The following is a 22,213-nucleotide window of genomic DNA, read 5'->3' on the forward strand; positions in this document are numbered from 1 at the left end:
CAGTGCAGGAGGAAAGTAAGTGACCCCCTATGTAATGTAACTAATAACACAGCTGTACCGCCCATCATCCACAGTACAGGAGGAAAGTAAGTGACCCCTAGGTAATGTAACTAATAACACACAGCTGTACCGCCCATCATCCACAGTACAGGAGGAAAGTAAGTGACCCCCTATGTAATGTCACTGATAACACACAGCTGTACCGCCCATCATCCACAGTACAGGAGGAAAGTAAGTGACCCCCTATGTAATGTAACTAATAACACACAGCTGTACCGCCCATCATCCACAGTACAGGAGGAAAGTAAGTGACCCCCTATGTAATGTAACTAATAACACACAGCTGTACCACCCATCATCCACAGTGCAGGAGGACAGCTGTGTGTTATTAGTTACATTACATAGGGGGTCACTTACTTTCCTCCTGTACTGTGGATGATGGGCGGTACAGCTGTGTGTTATTAGTTACATTACATAGGGGGTCACTTACTTTCCTCCTGTACTGTGGATGATGGGTGGTACAGCTGTGTGTTATCAGTTACATTACATAGGGGGTCACTTACTTTCCTCCTGTACTGTGGATGATGGGCGGTACAGCTGTGTGTTATTAGTTACATTACCTAGGGGTCACTTACTTTCCTCCTGTACTGTGGATGATGGGCGGTACAGCTGTGTTATTAGTTACATTACATAGGGGGTCACTTACTTTCCTCCTGCACTGTGGATGATGGGTGGTACAGCTGTGTGTTCCTCCTGCACTGTGGATGATGGGTGGTACAGCTGTGTGTTATTAGTTACATTACATAGGGGGTCACTTACTTTCCTCCTGTACTGTGGATGATGGGCGGTACAGCTGTGTGTTATTAGTTACATTACCTAGGGGTCACTTACTTTCCTCCTGTACTGTGGATGATGGGCGGTACAGCTGTGTGTTATTAGTTACATTACATAGGGGGTCACTTACTTTCCTCCTGTACTGTGGATGATGGGCGGTACAGCTGTGTTATTAGTTACATTACATAGGGGGTCACTTACTTTCCTCCTGCACTGTGGATGATGGGTGGTACAGCTGTGTGTTCCTCCTGCACTGTGGATGATGGGTGGTACAGCTGTGTGTTATTAGTTACATTACATAGGGGGTCACTTACTTTCCTCCTGTACTGTGGATGATGGGTGGTACAGCTGTGTGTTATTAGTTACATTACATAGGGGGTCACTTACTTTCCTCCTGTACTGTGGATGATGGGCGGTACAGCTGTGTGTTATTAGTTACATTACATAGGGGGTCACTTACTTTCCTCCTGTACTGTGGATGATGGGTGGTACAGCTGTGTGTTATCAGTTACATTACATAGGGGGTCACTTACTTTCCTCCTGTACTGTGGATGATGGGCGGTACAGCTGTGTGTTATTAGTTACATTACCTAGGGGTCACTTACTTTCCTCCTGTACTGTGGATGATGGGCGGTACAGCTGTGTTATTAGTTACATTACATAGGGGGTCACTTACTTTCCTCCTGCACTGTGGATGATGGGTGGTACAGCTGTGTGTTCCTCCTGCACTGTGGATGATGGGTGGTACAGCTGTGTGTTATTAGTTACATTACATAGGGGGTCACTTACTTTCCTCCTGTACTGTGGATGATGGGCGGTACAGCTGTGTGTTATTAGTTACATTACATAGGGGGTCACTTACTTTCCTCCTGCACTGTGGATGATGGGTGGTACAGCTGTGTGTTATTAGTTACATTACATAGGGGGTCACTTACTTTCCTCCTGTACTGTGGATGATGGGCGGTACAGCTGTGTGTTATTAGTTACATTACATAGGGGGTCACTTACTTTCTTCCTGTACTGTGGATGATGGGCAGTACAGCTGTGTGTTCTTAGTTACATTACCTAGGGGGTCACTTACTTTCCCCCTGTACTGTGGATGATGGGCGGTACAGCTGTGTGTTATTAGTTACATTACATAAGGGGTCACTTACTTTCCTCCTGCACTGTGGATGATGGGCGGTACAGCTGTGTGTTATTAGTTACATTACATAGGGGGTCACTTACTTTCCTCCTGCACTGTGGATGATGGGTGGTACAGCTGTGTGTTACTAGTTACATTACATAGGGGGTCACTTACTTTCCTCCTGTACTGTGGATGATGGGCTGTACAGCTGTGTTATTAGTTACATTACATGGGGGGTCACTTACTTTCCTCCTGTACTGTGGATGATGGGCGGTACAGCTGTGTGTTATTAGTTACATTACATAGGGGGTCACTTACTTTCCTCCTGCACTGTGGATGATGGGTGGTACAGCTGTGTGTTATTAGTTACATTACATAGGGGGTCACTTACTTTCCTCCTGTACTGTGGATGATGGGCGGTACAGCTGTGTGTTATTAGTTACATTACATAGGGGGTCACTTACTTTCCTCCTGTACTGTGGATGATGGGTGGTACAGCTGTGTGTTATCAGTTACATTACATAGGGGGTCACTTACTTTCCTCCTGTACTGTGGATGATGGGCGGTACAGCTGTGTGTTATTAGTTACATTACCTAGGGGTCACTTACTTTCCTCCTGTACTGTGGATGATGGGCGGTACAGCTGTGTTATTAGTTACATTACATAGGGGGTCACTTACTTTCCTCCTGCACTGTGGATGATGGGTGGTACAGCTGTGTGTTCCTCCTGCACTGTGGATGATGGGTGGTACAGCTGTGTGTTATTAGTTACAATACATAGGGGGTCACTTACTTTCCTCCTGTACTGTGGATGATGGGCAGTACAGCTGTATGTTATTAGTTACAATACATAGGGGGTCACTTACTTTCCTCCTGTACTGTGGATGATGGGCGGTACAGCTGTGTGTTATTAGTTACATTACATAGGGGGTCACTTACTTTCCTCCTGCACTGTGGATGATGGGCGGTATAGCTGTGTGTTATTAGTTACATTACATAGGGGGTCACTTACTTTCCCCCTGTACTGTGGATGATGGGCAGTACAGCTGTGTGTTATTAGTTACATTACATAGGGGGGTCACTTACTTTCCCCCTGTACTGTGGGGGATGGGCCGTACAGCTGTGTGTTTTTAGTTACATTACATAGGGGGTCACTTACTTTCCTCCTGTACTGTGGATGATGGGTGGTACAGCTGTGTGTTATTAGTTACATTACATAGGGGGTCACTTACTTTCCTCCTGTACTGTGGATGATGGGCGGTACAGCTGTGTTATTAGTTACATTACATAGGGGGTCACTTACTTTCCCCCTGTACTGTGGATGATGGGCGGTACAGCTGTGTGTTATTAGTTACATTACATAGGGGGTCACTTACTTTCCTCCTGTACTGTGGATGATGGGCGGTACAGCTGTGTTATTAGTTACATTACATAGGGGGTCACTTACTTTCCTCCTGTACTGTGGATGATGGGCGGTACAGCTGTGTGTTATCAGTTACATTACATAGGGGGTCACTTACTTTCCTCCTGCACTGTGGATGATGGGCGGTACAGCTGTGTGTTATTAGTTATATTACATAGGGGGCCACTTACTTTCCTCCTGTACTGTGGATGATGGGCGGTACAGCTGTGTTATTAGTTACATTACATAGGGGGTCACTTACTTTCCTCCTGCACTGTGGATGATGGGCGGTATAGCTGTGTGTTATTAGTTATATTACATAGGGGGTCACTTACTTTCCTCCTGCACTGTGGATGATGGGCGGTACAGCTGTGTGTTATTAGTTACATAGGGGGTCACTTACTTTCCTCGTCCATACTGCGAGAGCTAGTAAGAGAACACGGGCAGCTCTGATCCCCACACGATGCCACGTCCGCGGGCGCCGTGACACGGGCGTCCATACTGCGAGAGCTAGTAAGAGAACACGGGCAGCTCTGATCCCCACACGATGCCACGTCCGCCGTGACATGGCCGTCCATACTGCGAGAGCTAGTAAGAGAACACAGGCAGCTCTGATCACCACACGATGCCACGGCCGTCCATATTGCGACAGCTAGTAAGAGAACACGGGCAGCTCTGATCCCCACACGATGCCACGTCCGCCGTGACATGGCCGTCCATACTGCGAGAGCTAGTAAGAGAACACGAACAGCTCTGATCACCACACGATGCCACGTCCGCGGGCGGCGTGCCACGGCCGTCCATACTGCGACAGCTAGTAAGAGAACACGGGCAGCTCTGATCCCCACACGATGCCACGTCCGCGGGCGCCGTGACACGGGCGTCCATACTGCGAGAGCTAGTAAGAGAACACGGGCAGCTCTCATCACTGCACGATGCCACGTCCGCAGGCACTGTGACACGGCCGTCCATACTGCGAGAGCTAGTAAGAGAGCACGGGCAGCTCTGATCCCCACACGATGCCACAACCGCGGGCGCCGTGACACGGCCGTCCATACTGCGAGAGCTAGTAAGAGAACACGGGCAGCTCTGATCCCCACACGATGCCACTTCCGCGGGCGGCGTGACACAGGCATCCATACTGCGAGAGCTAGTAAGAGAACACGGGCAGCTCTGATTCCCACAAGATGCCAAGTCCGCGGGGGCCGTGACACGGCCATCCATACTGCGAGAGCTAGTAAGAGAACACAGGCAGCTTTGATCACCGCACGATGCCACGTCCGCGGGCGCCGTGACACGGCCGTCCATACTGCGAGAGCTAGTAAGAGAACACGGGCAGCTCTGATCCCCGCACGATGCCACGTCTGCCGTGACATGGCCGTCCATACTGCGAGAGCTAGTAAGAGAACACGGGCAGCTCTGATCCCCGCACGATGCCACGTCTGCCGTGACATGGCCGTCCATACTGCGAGAGCTAGTAAGAGAACACGGGCAGCTCTGATCCCCACACGATGCCACGTCCGCGGGCGCCGTGACACGGCCGTCCATACTGCGAGAGCTAGTAAGATAACACGGGCAGCTCTGATCCCCACACGATGCCACGTCCGCCGTGACATGGCCGTCCATACTGCGAGAGCTAGTAAGAGAACACGGGCAGCTCTGATCACCGCATGATGCCACGTCCGGGGAGGCCATGACACGGCCGTCCATACTGCGAGAGCTAGTAAGAGAACATGGGCAGCTCTGATCCCCACACGATGCCACGTCCGCGGGCGGCGTGACACAGGCATCCATACTGCGAGAGCTAGTAAGAGAACACGGGCAGCTCTGATTCCCACAAGATGCCACGTCCGCGGGCGCCGTGACACGGGCATCCATACTGCGAGAGCTAGTAAGAGAACACGGGCAGCTCTGATCCCCACACGATGACACGTCCGCGGGCGCCGTGACACGGCCGTCCATACTGCGAGAGCTAGTAAGAGAACACGGGCAGCTCTGATCCCCACACGATGCCACTTCCGCGGGCGGCGTGACACAGGCATCCATACTGCGAGAGCTAGTAAGAGTACACGGGCAGCTCTGATCACCGCACGATGACACGTCCGCGGGCGCCGTGACACGGCCGTACATACTGCGAGAGCTAGTAAGAGAAGACGGGCAGCTCTGATCCCCACACGATGCCACGTCCGCAGGCGCCGTGACATGGCCGTCCATACTGCGAGAGCTAGTAAGAGAAGACGGGCAGCTCTGATCACCGCACGATGCCACGTCCGCAGTGACACGGGCGTCCATACTGCGAGAGCTAGAAAGAGAGCACGGGCAGCTCTGATCCCCACACGATGCCACAACCGCGGGCGCCGTGACACGGGCGTCCATACTGCGAGAGCTAGTAAGAGAACACGGGCAGCTCTAATCCCCACACGATGCCACGTCCGCGGGGGCCGTGACACGGCCGTCCATACTGCGAGAGCTAGTAAGAGAACACGGGCAGCTCTCATCACTGCACGGTGACACGTCCGTCCATACTGCGAGAGCTAGTAAGAGAACACGGGCAGCTCTGAACCCCACACGATGCCACATCCGCGGGCGTCCATACTGCGAGAGCTAGTAAGAGAACACGGGCAGCTGTGATCACTGCACGATGCCACATCCGCGGGCGCCGTGACACGGCCGTCCATACTGCGAGAGCTAGTAAGAGAACACGGGCAGCTGTGATCACCGCACGATGACTCGTCCGCCGTGACATGGCCGTCCATACTGCGAGAGCTAGTAAGAGAACACGGGCAGCTCTGATCCCCACACGATGACACGTCCGCGGGCGCCGTGACACGGCCGTCCATACTGCGAGAGCTAGTAAGAGAACACGGGCAGCTCTGATCCCCACACGATGCCACGTCGGCGTGCGCCGTGACACGGGCGTCCATACTGTGAGAGCTAGTAAGAGAACACGGGCAGCTCTAATCCCCACACGATGCCACGTCCGCGGGCGCCGTGACACGGCCGTCCATACTGCGAGAGCTAGTAAGAGAACACGGGCAGCTCTGATCCCCACAAGATGCCACGTCCGCGGGCACCGTGACACGGGCATCCATACTGCGAGAGCTAGTAAGAGAGCACGGGCAGCTCTGATCCCCGCACGATGACAAGTCCGCGGGCGCAGTGACACGGGCCTCCATACTGCAAGAGCTAGTAAGAGAACACGGGCAGCTCTGATCACCGCACGATGCCACGTCCGCGGGCGGCGTGACACGGGCATCCATACTGTGAGAGCTAGTAAGAGAACACGGGCAGCTCTAATCCCCACACGATGCCACGTCCGCGGGCGCCGTGACACGGCCGTCCATACTGCGAGAGCTAGTAAGAGGACACGGGCAGCTCTGATCACCGCACGATGCCACGTCCGCGGGCGTCCATACTGCGAGAGCTAGTAAGAGAACACGGGCAGCTCTGATCACCGCACGATGCCACGTCCGCGGGCGCCCTGACACGGCCGTACATACTGCGAGAGCTAGTAAGAAAACACGGGCAGCTCTGTTGCCCACACGATGCAACGTCCGCGGGCGCCCTGACACGGCCGTACATACGGCGAGAGCTAGTAAGAGTACACGGGCAGCTCTGATCACCGCACGATGACACGTCCGCGGGCGCCGTGACATGGCCGTCCATACTGCGAGAGCTAGTAAGAGAACACGGGCAGCTCTGATCCCCGCACGATGACACTTCCACGGGCGCCGTGATACGGGCGTCCATACTGCGAGAACTAGTTAGAGAACTCGGGCAGCTCGGATTCCCCCACGATGACACGTCCACGGGCGCCCTAACACGGGCGTCCATACTGCGAGAACTAGTAAGAGAACACGGGCAGCTCTGATCCCCACACGATGCCACGTCCGCAGGCGCCGTGACATGGCCGTCCATACTGCGAGAGCTAGTAAGAGAACACGGGCAGATCTGATCCCCACACGATGCCACGTCCGGGGGGGCCATGACACGGGCGTCCATACTGGAGAGCTAGTAAGAGAACATGGGCAGCTCTGATCCCCACACGATGACACGTTCGCGGGCGCCGTGACACGGCCGTCCATACTGCGAGAGCTAGTAAGAGAACACGGGCAGATCTGATCCCCACACGATGCCACGTCCGCCGTGACACGGGCGTCCATACTGCGAGAGCTAGTAAGAGAACACGGGCAGCTCTGATCCCCACACGATATCACGTCCGCGGGCGCGGTGACACGGGCGTTCATACTGCGAGAGCTAGTAAGAGAACATGGGCAGCTCTGAACCCCACACGATGCCACGTCCGCCGGCGCCATGACACGGCCGTACATACTGCGAGATCTAGTAAGAGAACACGGGCAGCTCTGATCCCCACACGATGCCACGTCCGCAGGCGCCGTGACACGGCCGTCCATACTGCGAGAGCTAGTAAGAGAACACGGGCAGCTCTGATCACCGCACGATGCCACGTCCGCTGGCGCCGTGACACGGCCGTCCATACTCTGAGAGCTAGTAAAAGAACACGGGCAGCTCTGATCCCCACACAATGACACGTCCGCGGGCGCCGTGACACGGCCGTCCATACTGCAAGAGCTAGTAAGAGAACACGGGCAGCTCTGATCCCCGCACGATAACACATCCGCGGGCGCCGTGACACGGCCGTCCATACTGCGAGAGCTAGTAAGAGAACACGGGCAGCTCTGAACCCCACACGATGCCACGTCCGCCGGCGCCATGACACGGCCGTACATACTGCGAGAGCTAGTAAGAGAACACGGGCAGCTCTGATCCCCGCACGATGACACGTCCGCGGGCGCCGTGACACGGCCGTCCATACTGTGAGAACTAGTAAGAAAACACGGGCAGCTTGGATTCCCCCACGATGATAAGTCCGCGGGCGCCGTAACACGGGCGTCCATACTGCGAGAACTAGTGAAAGAACACAGGCAGCTCTGATCCCCACACGATGACACGTTCGCGGGCGCCGTGACACGGCCGTCCATACTGCGAGAGCTAGTAAGAGAACACGGGCAGCTCTGATCCCCACACGATGCCACGTCCGGGGGAACCATGACACGGGCGTCCATACTGGAGAGAAAGTAAGAGAACATGGGCAGCTCTCATCCCCACATGATGACACGTCCGCGGGCGCCGTGACACGGCCGTCCATACTGCGAGAGCTAGTAAGAGAACACGGGCAGCTCTGATGCCCACACGATGCCACGTCCGCGGGCGCCGTGACACGGCCGTCCATACTGCGAGAGCTAGTAAGAGAACACGGGCAGCTCTAATCCCCACACGATGCCACGTCCGCCGTGACACGGGCGTCCATACTGCGAGAGCTAGTAAGAGAACGCGGGCAGCTCTGATCCCCGCACGATGACACGTCCGCAGGCGCCGTGACACGGCAGTCCATACTGCGAGAGCTAGTAAGAGAAGACGGGCAGCTCTAATCCCCACATGATGCCACGTCCGCGGGCGCCGTGACACGGCCGTCCATACTGCGAGAGCTAGTAAGAGAACACAGGCAGCTCTGATCCCCACACGATGCCACGTCCGCGGGCGCCGTGACACGGCCGTCCATACGGCGAGAGCTAGTAAGAGAACACGGGCAGCTCTGATCACCGCACGATGACACGTCCGCGGGCGCCGTGATACGGGCGTCCATAATGCGAGAACCAGTTAGAGAACACGGGCAGCTCTGATCACCGCACGATGCCACGTCCGCGGGCGCCGCGACACGGCAGTCCATACTGCGAGAGCTAGTAAGAGAACACGGGCAGCTCTGATCACCGCACGATGACACGTCCGCCGTGAAATGGCCGTCCATACTGCGAGAGCTAGTAAGAGAACACGAGCAGCTCTGATCACCGCACGATGCCACGTCCGAGGGGGCCATGACACGGCCGTCCATACTGCGAGAGCTAGTAAGAGAACATGGGCAGCTCTGATCCCCACACGATGCCACGTCCGCTGGCGGCGTGACACGGCCGTCCATACTGCGAGAGCTAGTAAGAGAACACGGGCAGCTCTAATCCCCACATGATGCCACGTCCGCGGGCGCCGTGACACGGCCATCCATACTGCGAGAGCTAGTAAGAGAACACGGGCAGCTCTGATCCCCACAAGATGCCACGTCCGCGGGCACCGTGACACGGGCATCCATACTGCGAGAGCTAGTAAGAGAGCACGGGCAGCTCTGATCCCCGCACGATGACACGTCCGCGGGCGCAGTGACACGGGCCTCCATACTGCGAGAGCTAGTAAGAGAACACGGGCAGCTCTGATCACCGCACGATGCCACGTCCGTGGGCGCCGTGACACGGCTGTCCATACTGCGAGAGCTAGTAAGAGAACACGGGCAGCTCTGATCCCCACACGATGCCACATCCGCGGGCGTCCATACTGCGAGAGCTAGTAAGAGAACACGGGCAGCTCTGATCACCGCACGATGCCACGTCCGCGGGCGGCGTGACACGGGCATCCATACTGTGAGAGCTAGTAAGAGAACACGGGCAGCTCTGATCCCCACACGATGACACGTCCGCGGGCGCTGTGACACGGCCGTCCATACTGCGAGAGCTAGTAAGAGAACACGGGCAGCTCTGATCCCCGCACGATGACACATCCGCGGGCGCCGTGACACGGCCGTCCATACTGCGAGAGCTAGTAAGAGAACACGGGCAGCTCAGATCCCCGCACGATGCCACGTCCGCCGTCACATGGCCGTCCATACTGCGAGAGCTAGTAAGAGAACACGGGCAGCTCTGATCACCGTACGATGTCACGTCCGCGGGCGCCATGACACGGCCGTCCATACTGCGAGAGCTAGTAAGAGAACACGGGCAGCTCTGATCACCGCACGATGCCACGTCCAGGGGGGCCATGACACGGCCGTCCATACTGCGCGAGACAGTAAGAGAACACGGGCAGCTCTGATCCCCACACGATCCCACTTCCGCGGGCGGCGTGACACGGCCGTCCATACTGCGAGAGCTAGTAAGAGAACACGGGCAGCTCTAATCCCCACACGATGCCACGTCCGCGGGCGCCGTGACACGGCCGTCCATACTGCGAGAGCTAGTAAGAGAACACGGGCAGCTCTGATCCCCACAAGATGCCACGTCCGCGGGCACCGTGACACGGGCATCCATACTGCGAGAGCTAGTAAGAGAGCACGGGCAGCTCTGATCCCCACACGATGACACGTCCGCGGGCGCCGTCACACGGGCCTCCATACTGCGAGATCTAGTAAGAGAACACGGGCAGCTCTGATCACCGCACGATGACACGTCCGCGGGCGCCGTGACACGGCTGTCCATACTGCGAGAGCTAGTAAGAGAACACGGGCAGCTCTGATCCCCACACGATGCCACGTCCTCCGGCGCCGTGACACGGCCGTCCATACTGCGATAGCTAGTAAGAGGACACGGGCAGCTCTCATCACTGCACGATGACACGTCCGTGGGCGCCGTGACACGGCCGTCCGTACTGCGAGAGCTAGTAAGAGAACACGGGCAGCTCTGATCACCGCACGATGCCACATCCGCGGGCGTCCATACTGCGAGAGCTAGTAAGAGAACACGGGCAGCTGTGATCACCGCACGATGCCACGTCCGCGGGCGCCGTGACACGGGCGTCCATACTGCGAGAGCTAGTAAGAGAACACGGGCAGCTGTGATCACCGCACGATGCCACGTCCGCGGGCGCCGTGACACGGCCGTCCATACTGCGAGAGCTAGTAAGAGAACACGGGCAGCTCTGTTGCCCACACGATGCCACGTCCGCGGGCGCCCTGACACGGCCGTACATACGGCGAGAGCTATTAAGAGAACACGGGCAGCTCTGATCACCGCACGATGACACGTCCGCGGGCGCCGAGATACGGGCGTCCATACTGCGAGAACCAGTTAGAGAACACGGGCAGCTCGGATTCCCCCACGATGACACGTCCACGGGCGCCGTAACACGGGCGTCCATACTGCGAGAACTAGTAAGAGAACACGGGCAGCTCTGATCCCCACACGATGCCACGTCCGCGGGCGCCGTGAAACTGGCGTCCATACTGCGAGAGCTAGTAAGAGAACACGGGCAGCTCTGATCCCCACACGATGCCACGTCCGCGGGCGCCGTGACACGGCCGTCCATACTGCGAGAGCTAGTATGAGAACATGGGCAGCTCTGATCCCCGCACGATGACACGTCCGCAGGCGCCGTGATACGGCCGTCCACACTGCGAGAGCTAGTAAGAGAAGACGGGCAGCTCTAATCCCCACATGATGCCACGTCCGCGGGCGCCGTGACACGACCGTCCATACTGCGAGAGCTAGTAAGAGAACACGGGCAGCTCTGATCCTTGCACGAAGCCACGTCCGCGGGCGCCGTGACACGACCATCCATACTGCGAGAGCTAGTAAGAGAACACGGGCAGCTCTGATCACCACACGATGCCACGTCCGCGGGCACCGTGACACGGGCGTCCATACTGCGAGAGCTAGTAAGAGAACACGGGCAGCTCTGATCCCCACACGATGCCACGTCCGCAGGCACCGTGACATGGCCGTCCATACTGCGAGAGCTAGTAAGAGAACACGGGCAGCTCTGATCACCACACGATGCCACGTCCGCGGGCGCCGTGACACGGCCGTACATACTGCGAGAGCTAGTAAGAGAACACGGGCAGCTCTGATCACCGCACGATGACACGTCCGCAGGCGCCGTGACACGGGCGTCCATACTGCGAGAGCTAGTAAGAGAACACGGGCAGCTCAGATCCCCGCATGATGACACGTCCGCGGGCGCTGTAACACGGGTGTCCATACTGCGAGAGCTATTAAGAGAACACGGGCAGCTCTGATCCCCGCACGATGCCACGTCTGCCGTGACATGGCCGTCCATACTGCGAGAGCTAGTAAGAGAACACGGGCAGCTCTGATCCCCACACGATGCCACGTCCGCGGGCGCCGTGACACGGCCGTCCATACTGCGAGAGCTAGTAAAAGAACACGGGCAGCTCTGATCACCGCATGATGCCACGTCCGGGGAGGCCATGACACGGCCGTCCATACTGCGAGAGCTAGTAAGAGAACATGGGCAGCTCTGATCCCCACACGATGCCACGTCCGCGGGCGGCGTGACACAGGCATCCATACTGCGAGAGCTAGTAAGAGAACACGGGCAGCTCTGATTCCCACAAGATGCCACGTCCGCGGGCGCCGTGACACGGGCATCCATACTGCGAGAGCTAGTAAGAGAGCACGGGCAGCTCTGATCCCCGCACGATGACACGTCCGCGGGCGCCGTGACACGGCCGTCCATACTGCGAGAGCTAGTAAGAGAAGACGGGCAGCTCTGATCACCGCACGATGCCACGTCCGCAGTGACACGGGCGTCCATACTGCGAGAGCTAGAAAGAGAGCACGGGCAGCTCTGATCCCCACACGATGCCACAACCGCGGGCGCCGTGACACGGGCGTCCATACTGCGAGAGCTAGTAAGAGAACATGGGCAGCTCTGATCCCCGAACGATGACACGTCCGCAGGCGCCGTGACATGGCCGTCCATACTGCGAGAGCTAGTAAGAGAACACGGGCAGCTCTAATCCCCACACGATGCCACGTCCGCGGGGGCCGTGACACGGCCGTCCATACTGCGAGAGCTAGTAAGAGAACACGGGCAGCTCTCATCACTGCACGGTGACACGTCCGTCCATACTGCGAGAGCTAGTAAGAGAACACGGGCAGCTCTGATCCCCACACGATGCCACATCCGCGGGCGTCCATACTGCGAGAGCTAGTAAGAGAACACGGGCAGCTGTGATCACTGCACGATGCCACATCCGCGGGCGCCGTGACACGGCCGTCCATACTGCGAGAGCTAGTAAGAGAACACGGGCAGCTGTGATCCCCACACAATGACACGTCCGCGGGCGCCGTGACACGGCCGTCCATACTGCAAGAGCTAGTAAGAGAACACGGGCAGCTCTGATCCCCGCACGATGACACATCCGCGGGCGCCGTGACACGGCCGTCCATACTGCAAGAGCTAGTAAGAGAACACGGGCAGCTCTGATCCCCGCACGATGACACGTCCGCGGGCGCTGTAACACGGCCGTCCATACTGCGAGAGCTAGTAAGAGAACACGGGCAGCTCTGAACCCCACACGATGCCACGTCCGCCGGCGCCATGACACGGCCGTACATACTGCGAGAGCTAGTAAGAGAACACGGGCAGCTCTGATCCCCGCACGATGACACGTCCGCGGGCGCCGTGACACGGCCGTCCATACTGTGAGAACTAGTAAGAAAACACGGGCAGCTTGGATTCCCCCACGATGATAAGTTCGCGGGCGCCGTAACACGGGCGTCCATACTGCGAGAACTAGTAAAAGAACACAGGCAGCTCTGATCCCCACACGATGACACGTTCGCGGGCGCCGTGACACGGCCGTCCATACTGCGAGAGCTAGTAAGAGAACACGGGCAGCTCTGATCCCCACACGATGCCACGTCCGGGGGAACCATGACACGGGCGTCCATACTGGAGAGCTAGTAAGAGAACATGGGCAGCTCTCATCCCCACATGATGACGCGGGCGCCGTGACACGGCCGTCCATACTGCGAGAGCTAGTAAGAGAACACGGGCAGCTCTGATGCCCACACGATGCCACGTCCGCGGGCGCCGTGACACGGCCGTCCATACTGCGAGAGCTAGTAAGAGAACACGGGCAGCTCTAATCCCCACACGATGCCACGTCCGCCGTGACACGGGCGTCCATACTGCGAGAGCTAGTAAGAGAACACGGGCAGCTCTGATCACCGCACGATGTCACGTCCGCGGGCGCCGTGACACGGCCGTCCATACTGCGAGAGCTAGTAAGAGAACACGGGCAGCTCTGATCCCCACACGATATCACGTCCGCGGGCGCGGTGACAGAGGCGTCCATACTGCGAGAGCTAGTAAGAGAACATGGGCAGCTCTGATCACCGCACGATGCCACGTCCGCGGGCGCCGTGACACGGCCGTCCATACTGCGAGAGCTAGTAAGAGAACACGGGCAGCTCTAATCACCGCACGATGCCACGTCCGCCGTGACACGGCCGTCCATACTGCGAGAGCTAGTAAGAGAACACGGGCAGCTCTAATCACCGCACGATGCCACGTCCGCCGTGACACGGCCGTCCATACTGCGAGAGCTAGTAAGAGAACATGGGAAGCTCTGATCCCCGCACGATGACACGTCCGCAGGCGCCGTGACACGGCCGTCCATACTGCGAGAGCTAGTAAGAGAACACGGGCAGCTCTAATCACCGCACGATGCCACGTCCGCCGTGACACGGGCGTCCATACTGCGAGAGCTAGTAAGAGAACACGGGCAGCTCTGTTGCCCACACGATGCAACGTCCGCGGGCGCCCTGACACGGCCGTACATACGGCGAGAGCTAGTAAGAGAACACGGGCAGCTCTGATCACCGCACGATGACACGTCCGCGGGCGCCGTGACATGGCCGTCCATACTGCGAGAGCTAGTAAGAGAACACGGGCAGCTCTGATCCCCGCACGATGACACGTCCACGGGCGCCGTGATACGGGCGTCCATACTGCGAGAACTAGTTAGAGAACACGGGCAGCTCTGATCCCCGCACGATGACACGTCCGCGGGCGCTGTAACACGGCCGTCCATACTGCGAGAGCTAGTAAGAGAACACGGGCAGCTCTGAACCCCACACGATGCCACGTCCGCCGGCGCCGTGACACGGGCGTCCATACTGCGAGAGCTAGTAAGAGAACACGGGCAGCTCTGATCACCGCACGATGTCACGTCCGCGTGCGCCGTGACACGGCCGTCCATACTGCGAGAGCTAGTAAGAGAACACGGGCAGCTCTGATCCCCACACAATGACACGTCCGCGGGCGCCGTGACACGGCCGTCCATACTGCAAGAGCTAGTAAGAGAACACGGACAGCTCTGATCCCCGCACGATGACACGTCCGCGGGCGCTGTAACACGGCCGTCCATACTGCGAGAGCTAGTAAGAGAACACGGGCAGCTCTGAACCCCACACGATGCCACGTCCGCCGGCGCCATGACACGGCCGTACATACTGCGAGAGCTAGTAAGAGAACACGGGCAGCTCTGATCCCCGCACGATGACACGTCCGCGGGCGCCGTGACACGGCCGTCCATACTGTGAGAACTAGTAAGAATACACGGGCAGCTTGGATTCCCCCACGATGATAAGTCCGCGGGCGCCGTAACACGGGCGTCCATACTGCGAGAACTAGTAAAAGAACACGGGCAGCTCTGATCCCCACACGATGACACGTTCGCGGGCGCCGTGACACGGCCGTCCATACTGCGAGAGCTAGTAAGAGAACACGGGCAGCTCTGATCCCCACACGATGCCACGTCCGGGGGAACCATGACACGGGCGTCCATACTGGAGAGCTAGTAAGAGAACATGGGCAGCTCTCATCCCCACATGATGACACGTCCGCGGGCGCCGTGACACGGCCGTCCATACTGCGAGAGCTAGTAAGAGAACACGGGCAGCTCTGATGCCCACACGATGCCACGTCCGCGGGCAACGTGACACGGCCGTCCATACTGCGAGAGCTAGTAAGAGAACACGGGCAGCTCTAATCCCCACACGATGCCACGTCCGCCGTGACACGGGCGTCCATACTGCGAGAGCTAGTAAGAGAACACGGGCAGCTCTGATCACCGCACGATGTCACGTCCGCGGGCGCCGTGACACGGCCGTCCATACTGCGAGAGCTAGTAAGAGAACACGGGCAGCTCTGATCCCCACACGATATCACGTCCGCGGGCGCGGTGACAGAGGCGTCCATACTGCGAGAGCTAGTAAGAGAACATGGGCAGCTCTGATCACCGCACGATGCCACGTCCGCGGGCGCCGTGACACGGCCGTCCATACTGCGAGAGCTAGTAAGAGAACACGGGCAGCTCTAATCACCGCACGATGCCACGTCCGCCGTGACACGGGCGTCCATACTGCGAGAGCTAGTAAGAGAACACGGGCAGCTCTGATCCCCACACGATGCCACGTCCGCGGGCGCCGTGACACGGCCGTCCATACTGCGAGAGCTAGTAAGAGAACATGGGAAGCTCTGATCCCCGCACGATGACACGTCCGCAGGCGCCGAGACACGGCCGTCCATACTGCGAGAGCTAGTAAGAGAACACGGGCAGCTCTAATCACCGCACGATGCCACGTCCGCCGTGACACGGGCGTCCATACTGCGAGAGCTAGTAAGAGAACACGGGCAGCTCTGTTGCCCACACGATGCAACGTCCGCGGGCGCCCTGACACGGCCGTACATACGGCGAGAGCTAGTAAGAGAACACGGGCAGCTCTGATCACCGCACGATGACACGTCCGCGGGCGCCGTGACATGGCCGTCCATACTGCGAGAGCTAGTAAGAGAACACGGGCAGCTCTGATCCCCGCACGATGACACGTCCACGGGCGCCGTGATACGGGCGTCCATACTGCGAGAACTAGTTAGAGAACACGGGCAGCTCTGATCCCCGCACGATGACACGTCCGCGGGCGCTGTAACACGGCCGTCCATACTGCGAGAGCTAGTAAGAGAACACGGGCAGCTCTGAACCCCACACGATGCCACGTCCGCCGGCGCCGTGACACGGGCGTCCATACTGCGAGAGCTAGTAAGAGAACACGGGCAGCTCTGATCACCGCACGATGTCACGTCCGCGGGCGCCGTGACACGGCCGTCCATACTGCGAGAGCTAGTAAGAGAACACGGGCAGCTCTGATCCCCACACAATGACACGTCCGCGGGCGCCGTGACACGGCCGTCCATACTGCAAGAGCTAGTAAGAGAACACGGACAGCTCTGATCCCCGCACGATGACACGTCCGCGGGCGCTGTAACACGGCCGTCCATACTGCGAGAGCTAGTAAGAGAACACGGGCAGCTCTGAACCCCACACGATGCCACGTCCGCCGGCGCCATGACACGGCCGTACATACTGCGAGAGCTAGTAAGAGAACACGGGCAGCTCTGATCCCCGCACGATGACACGTCCGCGGGCGCCGTGACACGGCCGTCCATACTGTGAGAACTAGTAAGAAAACACGGGCAGCTTGGATTCCCCCACGATGATAAGTCCGCGGGCGCCGTAACACGGGCGTCCATACTGCGAGAACTAGTAAAAGAACACGGGCAGCTCTGATCCCCACACGATGACACGTTCGCGGGCGCCGTGACACGGCCGTCCATACTGCGAGAGCTAGTAAGAGAACACGGGCAGCTCTGATCCCCACACGATGCCACGTCCGGGGGAACCATGACACGGGCGTCCATACTGGAGAGCTAGTAAGAGAACATGGGCAGCTCTCATCCCCACATGATGACACGTCCGCGGGCGCCGTGACACGGCCGTCCATACTGCGAGAGCTAGTAAGAGAACACGGGCAGCTCTGATGCCCACACGATGCCACGTCCGCGGGCACCGTGACACGGCCGTCCATACTGCGAGAGCTAGTAAGAGAACACGGGCAGCTCTAATCCCCACACGATGCCACGTCCGCCGTGACACGGGCGTCCATACTGCGAGAGCTAGTAAGAGAACATGGGCAGCTCTGATCACCGCACGATGTCACGTCCGCGGGCGCCGTGACACGGCCGTCCATACTGCGAGAGCTAGTAAGAGAACACGGGCAGCTCTGATCCCCACACGATATCACGTCCGCGGGCGCGGTGACACAGGCGTCCATACTGCGAGAGCTAGTAAGAGAACATGGGCAGCTCTGATCACCGCACGATGCCACGTCCGCGGGCGCCGTGACACGGCCGTCCATACTGCGAGAGCTAGTAAGAGAACACGGGCAGCTCTAATCACCGCACGATGCCACGTCCGCCGTGACACGGGCGTCCATACTGCGAGAGCTAGTAAGAGAACACGGGCAGCTCTGATCCCCACACGATGCCACGTCCGCGGGCGCCGTGACACGGCCGTCCATACTGCGAGAGCTAGTAAGAGAACATGGGTAGCTCTGATCCCCGCACGATGACACGTCCGCAGGCGCCGTGACTCGGCCGTCCATACTGCGAGAGCTAGTAAGAGAAGACGGGCAGCTCTAATCCCCACATGATGCCACGTCCGCGGGCGCCGTGACACGGCCGTCCATACTGCGAGCGCTAGTAAGAGAACACAGGCAGCTCTGATCCCCACACGATGCCACGTCCGCGGGCGCCGTGACACGGCCGTCCATACGGCGAGAGCTAGTAAGAGAACACGGGCAGCTCTAATCCCCACACGATGACACGTCCGCCGTGACATGGCCGTCCATACTGCGAGAGCTAGTAAGAGAACATGGGCAGCTCTGATCCCCACACGATGCCACGTCCGCAGGCGGCGTGACACGGCCGTCCATACTGCGAGAGCTAGTAAGAGAACATGGGCAGCTCTGATCCCCGCACGATGACACGTCCGCAGGCGCCGTGATACGGCCGTCCACACTGCGAGAGCTAGTAAGAGAAGACGGGCAGCTCTAATCCCCACATGATGCCACGTCCGCGGGCGCCGTGACACGACCGTCCATACTGCGAGAGCTAGTAAGAGAACACGGGCAGCTCTGATCCTTGCACGAAGCCACGTCCGCGGGCGCCGTGACACGACCATCCATACTGCGAGAGCTAGTAAGAGAACACGGGCAGCTCTGATCACCACACGATGCCACGTCCGCGGGCACTGTGACACGGGCGTCCATACTGCGAGAGCTAGTAAGAGAACACGGGCAGCTCTGATCCCCACACGATGCCACGTCCGCAGGCACCGTGACACGGCCGTCCATACTGCGAGAGCTAGTAAGAGAACACGGGCAGCTCTGATCACCGCACGATGCCACGTCCGCAGGCGCCGTGACACGGGCGTCCATACTCTGAGAGCTAGTAAAAGAACACGGGCAGCTCTGATCCCCAAACAATGACACGTCCGCGGGCGCCGTGACACGGCCGTCCATACTGCAAGAGCTAGTAAGAGAACACGGGCAGCTCTGATCCCCGCACGATGACACATCCGCGGGCGCCGTGACACGGCCGTCCATACTGCAAGAGCAAGTAAGAGAACACGGGCAGCTCTCATCCCCGCACGATGACACGTCCGTGGGCGCTGTAACACGGCCGTCCATACTGCGAGAGCTAGTAAGAGAACACGGGCAGCTCTGATCACCGCACGATGCCACGTCCGCCGTGATACGGGCATCCATACTGCGAGAGCTAGTAAGAGAACACGGGCAGCGCTGATCCCCACACGATGGCACGTCCGCGGGCGCCGTGACACGGCCGTCCATACTGCGAGAGCTAGTATGAGAACATGGGCAGCTCTGAACCCCGCACGATGACACGTCCGCAGGCGCCGTGACACGGCCGTCCATACTGCGAGAGCTAGTATGAGAACACGGGCAGCTCTGATCCCCACATGATGCCACTTCCGCGGGCGCCGTGACACGGCCGTCCATACTGCGAGAGCTAGTAAGAGAACATGGGCAGCTCTGATCCCCGCACGATGACACGTCCGCAGGCGCCGTGATACGGCCGTCCACACTGCGAGAGCTAGTAAGAGAACACGGGCAGCTCTGATCACCACACGATGCCACGTCCGCGGGCACCGTGACACGGGCGTCCATACTGCGAGAGCTAGTAAGAGAACACGGGCAGCTCTGATCCCCACACGATGCCACGTCCGCAGGCACCGTGACACGGGCGTCCATACTGCGAGAGCTAGTAAGAAAACACGGGCAGCTCTGATCCCCGCACGATGACACATCCGCGGGCGCCGTGACACGGCCGTCCATACTGCGAGAGCTAGTAAGAGAACACGGGCAGCTCTGATCCACGCACGATGACACGTCCACGGGCGCCGTGATACGGGCGTCCATACTGCGAGAACTAGTTAGAGAACACGGGCAGCTCGGATTCCCCCACGATGACACGTCCACGGTCGCCCTAACACGGGCGTCCATACTGCGAGAACTAGTTAGAGAACACGGGCAGCTCGGATTCCCCCACGATGACACGTCCACGGTCGCCCTAACACGGCCGTCCATACTGCGACAGCTAGTAAGAGAACACGGGCAGCTCTGATCCCCACACGATGCCACATCCGCAGGCGTCCATACTGCGAGAGCTAGTAAGAGAACACGGGCAGCTCTGATCACCGCACGATGCCAGGTCCGCGGGCGCCGTGACACGGCCGTCCATACTGCGAGAGCTAGTAAGAGAACATGGGCAGCTCTGATCCCCGCACGATGACACGTCCGCAGGCGCCGTGATACGGCCGTCCACACTGCGAGAGCTAGTAAGAGAAGACGGGCAGCTCTAATCCCCACATGATGCCACGTCCGCGGGCGCCGTGACACGACCGTCCATACTGCGAGAGCTAGTAAGAGAACACGGGCAGCTCTGATCCTTGCACGAAGCCACGTCCGCGGGCGCCGAGACACGACCATCCATACTGCGAGAGCTAGTAAGAGAACACGGGCAGCTCTGATCCTTGCACGAAGCCACGTCCGCGGGCACCGTGACACGGGCGTCCATACTGCGAGAGCTAGTAAGAGAACACGGGCAGCTCTGATCCCCACACGATGCCACGTCCGCAGGCACCGTGACACGGCCGTCCATACTGCGAGAGCTAGTAAGAGAACACGGGCAGCTCTGATCCCCGCACGATGCCACGTCCGCAGGTGCCGTGACACGGGCGTCCATACTGCGAGAGCTAGTAAGAAAACACGGGCAGCTCTGATCCCCGCACGATGACACATCCGCGGGCGCCGTGACACGGCCGTCCATACTGCGAGAGCTAGTAAGAGAACACGGGCAGCTCTGATCCACGCACGATGACACGTCCACGGGCGCCGTGATACGGGCGTCCATACTGCGAGAACTAGTTAGAGAACACGGGCAGCTCGGATTCCCCCACGATGACACGTCCACGGTCGCCCTAACACGGGCGTCCATACTGCGAGAACTAGTAAGAGAACACGGGCAGCTCTGATCCCCGCACGATGACACGTCCGCGGGCGCCGTGACACGGCCGTCCATACTGCAAGAGCTAGTAAGAGAACACGGGCAGCTCTGATCCCCACAAGATGCCACGTCCGCGGGCACCGTAACACGGCCGTCCATACTGCGATAGCTAGTAAGAGGACACGGGCAGCTCTGATCACCGCACGATGCCACGTCCGCAGGCGCCGTGACACGGGCGTCCATACTGCGAGAGCTAGTAAGAGAACACGGGCAGCTCTGATCCCCGCACGATGACACGTCCGCGGGCGCCGTGACACGGCCGTCCATACTGCGAGAGCTAGTAAGAGAACACGGGCAGCTCTGATCACCGCACGATGACACGTCCGCGGGCGCCGTGACATGGCCGTCCATACTGCGAGAGCTAGTAAGAGAACACGGGCAGCTCTGATCCACGCACGATGACACGTCCACGGGCGCCGTGATACGGGCGTCCATACTGCGAGAACTAGTTAGAGAACACGGGCAGCTCGGATTCCCCCACGATGACACGTCCACGGGCGCCCTAACACGGGCGTCCATACTGCGAGAACTAGTAAGAGAACACGGGCAGCTCTGATCCCCGCACGATGACACGTCCGCGGGCGCCGTGACACGGCCGTCCATACTGCGAGAGCTAGTAAGAGAACACGGGCAGCTCTGATCCCTACACGATGACACGTCCGCGGGCGCCGTGACACGGCCGTACATACTGCAAGAGCTAGTAAGAGAACACGGGCAGCTCTGATCACCGCACGATGCCACGTCAGCGGGCGCCGCGACACGGCCGTCCATAC

This window comes from Eleutherodactylus coqui, unplaced genomic scaffold (assembly GCF_035609145.1).
Source record: "Eleutherodactylus coqui strain aEleCoq1 unplaced genomic scaffold, aEleCoq1.hap1 HAP1_SCAFFOLD_158, whole genome shotgun sequence".
Classification (NCBI taxonomy): domain Eukaryota; kingdom Metazoa; phylum Chordata; class Amphibia; order Anura; family Eleutherodactylidae; genus Eleutherodactylus; species Eleutherodactylus coqui.